The sequence below is a fragment of the Rhinopithecus bieti genome, unplaced genomic scaffold, assembly GCF_001698545.2.
Source record: "Rhinopithecus bieti isolate Rb0 unplaced genomic scaffold, ASM169854v2 scaffold_7681, whole genome shotgun sequence".
NCBI classification, from domain to species: Eukaryota; Metazoa; Chordata; class Mammalia; order Primates; family Cercopithecidae; genus Rhinopithecus; species Rhinopithecus bieti.
In genome coordinates this window covers 8,302,050-8,307,767 of record NW_016806571.1, presented here as the reverse complement: position 1 = coordinate 8,307,767, position 5,718 = coordinate 8,302,050, and positions in this window count along the sequence as shown.

Genomic DNA, 5,718 nt, shown 5'->3' with positions numbered 1-5,718 from the left:
TATATATATATATATATATATATGATAATCTTTTATTACCATATAAAGTTACAGTGCACTGTGTAACAACATTTTGGTCAGCAGAAGACTGCATATATGAAGATGGTCTCATAAGATTATAGTGGAGCTGAAAATTCCTATCACCTAAGTGACATTGTAGCCATCCTAATACCATAGCATAACACATTACTCACATTTGTTGTGATACTGGTGTAAACAAACCTACTGCACTGCCAGTAGTGTAAGTCTAGCACATACAATTATATACAGTATATAATGCTTGATAATGATTATAAACTACTATGTTTTTGGCTTATGTGTTTACTGTATTATACTTCTTATCATTATTTTAGACTATACTCCTTCTACTTATATATATGAAAAAAGTTAGCTGTAAAACAGCCACAGGCAGGTTTTTCAGGAGATATTCCAGAATGAGGCATTGTTATCATAGGAGATGACAGCTCCATGCATGTTACTGCACCTGAAGACTTTCCAGTGAGACAAGATGTAGAGGTGGAAGACAGTGATATTGATGATCTTGACCCTGTGGAGGCCTAGGCTAATGTGTGTGTGTACGTGTGTGTGTGTGTGTGTGTGTGTGTGTGTGTGTTTTAGATTTTAATTATGAAGCTTAAAAAGTTAAAAAAAAGAAAGAAAATATCTTCAAGAGTAAGGATATAAAGAAAATTTTTTTTGCAAAGCTGTACAATGTGTTTGTGTTTTAAACTAAATATTTTAGAAAAGAGTCAAAAGACTTAAAAAAGTTTAAAAGGTTTATAAAATAAAAATGTTTCGGTTATCTAAGGTTAGTTTGTTATTAAAGAAAGAACAAAATTTTTAAATATACTTATTGTAGCCTAAGTATCCAGTGTTTATAAAGTCTATAATAGTGTACGGTAATGTTCTAGGGCCTCACATTCACTCACCGCTCACTGACTTACCCAAAGCAACTTCCTGTCTTGCAAGCTCCTTTCATGGTAAGTGCCCCGCACAGGTGTACCATTGTAAATATTCGATATGGTATTTTACTATACCTTGTCTATGTTTAAATATGTTTAGATGCACAAATACTTACCATTATGGTACCATGGCTTGCAGTATTTGGTACATTAATGTGCTGCACAGGTTTGTAGCCTAGGAGCAATAGGCTATACCACATATCATAGGTGTGTAGTGGGCTATATCATCAAGGTTTATGTAAGTACATGCTGTGATGTTCACACAATGGAATCGCCTAATGGCACATTTCTCACAAGGTATCCCTTTCATTAGGCAATGCATGACTGTATATTTCATTGCTCAAAGTATGTTCTTGCTATTCCTTTAGAATTCTTGCATTTGAGTAATTAGAAGAGCCAGATTTCTGAACATGAAGCTGCTGCTTCCCTGCTACCAGTGCCTGACACCTTACAGGTGGATCTGGGTCACCACAGGCAGTGCCTCTTGTCATGACACTTTGTGTTGTTTTATGTGGATGTGTATTAGATTCCTCTTGCTCCTGTAACAAATCACCATAAACTTAGTGGCTTAAAACAACACAACTTATTATCTCACAGTTTTGGAGGAAAGGAGTCCAACATGGGTCTCACTGGGCTAAAATCAAGAGATCGGCAGGGCTGCATTCCCCCACAGGCTGTAGGGGAGAATTTGTTCCATGCCTTTTGCAGCATCTAGAGGCTTCCTACATTCCTTGGGTCATGGCTCCATTCTTCCATCTTTGAAGCCAATAACATTAGGCCAAATCTGTCTCACACTGCTATTTCATTTCCACTTATAAGGACCCTTGAGATTCTACTGGGCTCACCCAGATAATTTAGGATAATCTTATTATAAGGTTGGCTGATTAGCAACATTAATTTGATCTGCAGCCTTAATTTTCCCTTGCCATGTAACAAAACACATTTATAGAGTCTGGAAATTAGGATGTGGACATGTTTATGGTTTGGAGGGCATTATTCAGCTTGCTACAAAAAAGAAGTAGAAATCCCTAGTTAAGAGCTAAATAATCTCACTATACTGTATCTATATCTCTGCAGGAAATAATCTGATAGCATTGACATACTCTTCACCAGTTTTGTTTTGTCTTCAGTGCTGCCTTGCAATAGTGAGATTTTTTTTTTTTTTTTTTTGCCAGCAAAATAGTTTCTTTTATATAGAATTTGTATGCAGCAATTTCTTTAAGATGTGTTAGTATTGGTCAGGCGCTGTGGCTGATGCCTGTAATCCTCGCACTTTGGGAGGCTGAGACAGGCAGATCATGAGGTCAGGAGTTCGAGACCAGCCTGACCAATATGGTGAAACCCTGTCTCTACTAAAAATACAAAAATTAGCTGGACTTGGTGGCACACATCTGTAATCCCAGCTACTCAGGAGGCTGAGGCAGGAGAATCGCTTGAACCCGGGAGGCAGAGGTTGCAGTGAGTCAAGATCACGCAACTGCGCTCCAACCTGGGTGACAGAGCCAGACTCCGCCTCAATATATGTGTGTGTGTGTGTGTGTGTGTGTTAGTATTATTTTTCCTAATATTTCCCAATTACTTGTCCTCGAAGAGATAGTGTAGGATTAGAAAGGCATTCTTGGTGGGGGTGGGGACCAGGAGGGAGTACAGAAGGGTCAGAGGGAATTAAGTATCTACTATGTCTTTGCCTTATGCATCCTGATCACCACGCTGCGTCTAGGAGCACAGGTGTTGCAGTCAGATGAACCTGAGTTTGAATCTTACTGTCTCTTATTAGCTAAGAGCATCTAATACAACAACCATCCCCTGCAACAAGGGAACTGAAGTTCAGAGAGATGGAACGTATCTCAAAATAATAAGAGCTATTTATGACAAACCCACAGCCAATATCATACTGAATGGGCAAAAACTGGAAGCATTCCCCTTGAAAACTGGCACAAGATAGGGATGCCCTCTCTCAACACTCCTATTCAACATAGTGTTGGCAGTTCTGGCCAGGGCAATCAGGCATGAGAAAGAAATAAAGGGTATTCTAACAGTACATGATGGACTGGGCACTGTGGCTCATGCCTGTAATCCCAGCACTTTGGGAGGCCGAGGCTGGTGGATCATGAGGTCAGGAGATCGAGATAATCCTGGCCAACATGATGAAACCCTGTCTCTACTAAAAATGCAAAAATTAGCTGGGTGTGATGGCGTGCACTTATAATCCCAGGTACTCTGGAAGCTGAGGCAGGAGAATTGCTTGAACCTAGGAGGTGGAAATTGTGATGAGCCGAGACTGCGCCACTGCACTCCAGCCTGGCGACAGAGCAAGACTCCATCTCATCTCAAAAAAAAAAAAAAAAAAAAGTCCATGCTGTTAGATATTATTCTCCCTATATGAAAGGTTTGATTAACTTTGTTTCATTTTATTGCTGAAGAGTGAGCTGTGTAGATTTTAATTACGGATTCAATATCTGTGTTCTAAAGGTTATATATCCATTGAAGTTATTTATTTCTTGAGTTGGGTCAGATAAATTATATATTTTTCAGAGACTGTCCTTTTAATCTTAACTTTCAAATTTCATGGCATAAATTTGGCCATAGTATTCTCTTCTGATTAAAAAAACGTCTCTACTGTTTCTGTAGCTATGTCCTTTATGTCTGCTTTTAAGATTATTTTCTATTTGTCTTTTCTCTTTTTTGTTCTTTATTGTTTTGGCTAGTAGTTTGTCTAATTAGTTTTTTTTTTGTTTTGAAATCAACTTTTTTTTGCTGGTTTTTAGTTTTATTCTTGTTTTTAAACATTTTATTAATTTCTGCTTTTATTGTTATCATTTTATTTTATATACTTTGCAGTTGATGCTCTCCTAATTTCTGGAGTTAGATAGGTGAGTTATTGATTTTTACTTTCTAAAGATATTTATAGTGTTAAGAATATAATTTTTTCAAAATATTGCTTTAGCTTTATCTTGTAAGTTTTGATATGTAAAATTTTCATTGTTCAATTAATTATAAATATTTTGGAATGGCCATTGTAATTAGAATACATAAATTATTTATATAAATTTTAAATTTCTAAATATATGGGATTACTTTTTGTATTTGACTTCTAATCTGTACTTGTTCAGAGATTGTGATCTGAATGACAGAGATTCTTTAATACTTGTTGAGAATTGCTTTTTGTTCTAATAGATGATCAATTTTTATAATTTGTCTACATAGGCTTGAGAAAAGTATGTTTTCTTTCATTGATGGATGCAATTTTATATGCAAAATATGAAGCAATGCATAGTAATATTTTGTTTTTAATATTTTGTTTTGATTTATCAGTTACTAAAAAAGATGATCAAATCTCTCATTATAATTTTGCCATTATCAATATGTCCTTGCATTTCAGCTGATTTTTGCTTTTCATGTCTTGAGGCTATATTATTAGGTACATGCAAGTTGCTGTTTTTACATCTTCCTGCTAAATTGTTGATGCTTTTAATATATAATGACCTTCTTCATTTCAATATATATATTTTTTGCCCTAAATTGCATTTTATCTGCTATTAATATAGTGACAAAAGCTTTTTTTTTGATGGTGGTGGGAGGGCAGATATCTTGTTTCTTTCTTTACTTTCAAACTTCTGTGTCTTTATGTTTTGGGCATCCCTCTTTCAAATACATACAAACACATTTCTATGTGTATTCAATCTTAGAGTTTGTAACCAACTTGTATTTTATTTTCACTGAAGATCTTTTAAACTGGAGAATTTAGTTTTTAAATATTTGCTTTTATTAATGGCATTTGGGAATTTATTTCTACCATATTATTTCATCCTTCCCTTGCTTTCCTCTTTAGTAGTTACATTGGGGCTTAAATTTGGAAATTATGTACCTAGAGGCGATTGTAGAAGCCATTGGAATGAGTATATTGTCAAGAATAAGAGTAAAGGAGTTGAGGCGGCAGAACTTGGAGGAAAGTTTATCAAGCCAGTAGAAAGAGATCCTACAAAGAGACTGATGAATTCTGAACAGAGAGACAGGAAAAGGATCTGGAAAGGGTAATGTCTTAAGAGTCCAGCAGGTGAAAAGCTTTCAAATAAGAGTGCATGGTTAGCAATACCAGATGCTACTGAGTCTATGAAAGGGAGTTACATTTTGTGGCTAGAAGATTATTGAAGACTTTTGAAATAAATATTTCAATGCAGTAGTAGGAACAGAAATTTTATGGACAAAGAAAAGGCATGATATAAAATACAATCTTTGACTGAAGGATTTGTAACAATGGGGGAACTTCAGCATGAGAAGGAAAGCACCCGTCAAGATGTAGAAGCAATAATGCAACAGAACAGGAGCAACTGATGAGCCAAAGTCATCAATATAATGAAAATCTCCACACTTTCTTCTGATGTAGGTTTCTTTTCAAGAATCCACTTAGATATTGCACAGATTACATGCCTAATTACGAGTTGGAAGAAATGCAATATAAATGACAAGGGTGTCTCAATAGGCAGCACTGATGAATCCATTAATTTGGGTATCATTGATCAAGCACTGTGAAGTTAATCCCACAGTGTGGGTTAGATCAGAGCATACATTAATAAACGCACTTGCATTTGACCTATAAAATGAATGATCAACATGTCCCATAGGGCCGGGAAACTCGTGAGCTCTCTGAAGAATCATCACTATCACTAAGCCATTTTAAAGGCCTGGTTTTAGATTTTCATTAGGAGAAATATCTCTGAATGCCCCTGCTAATGAAAACCAAGTGCTTAATTTC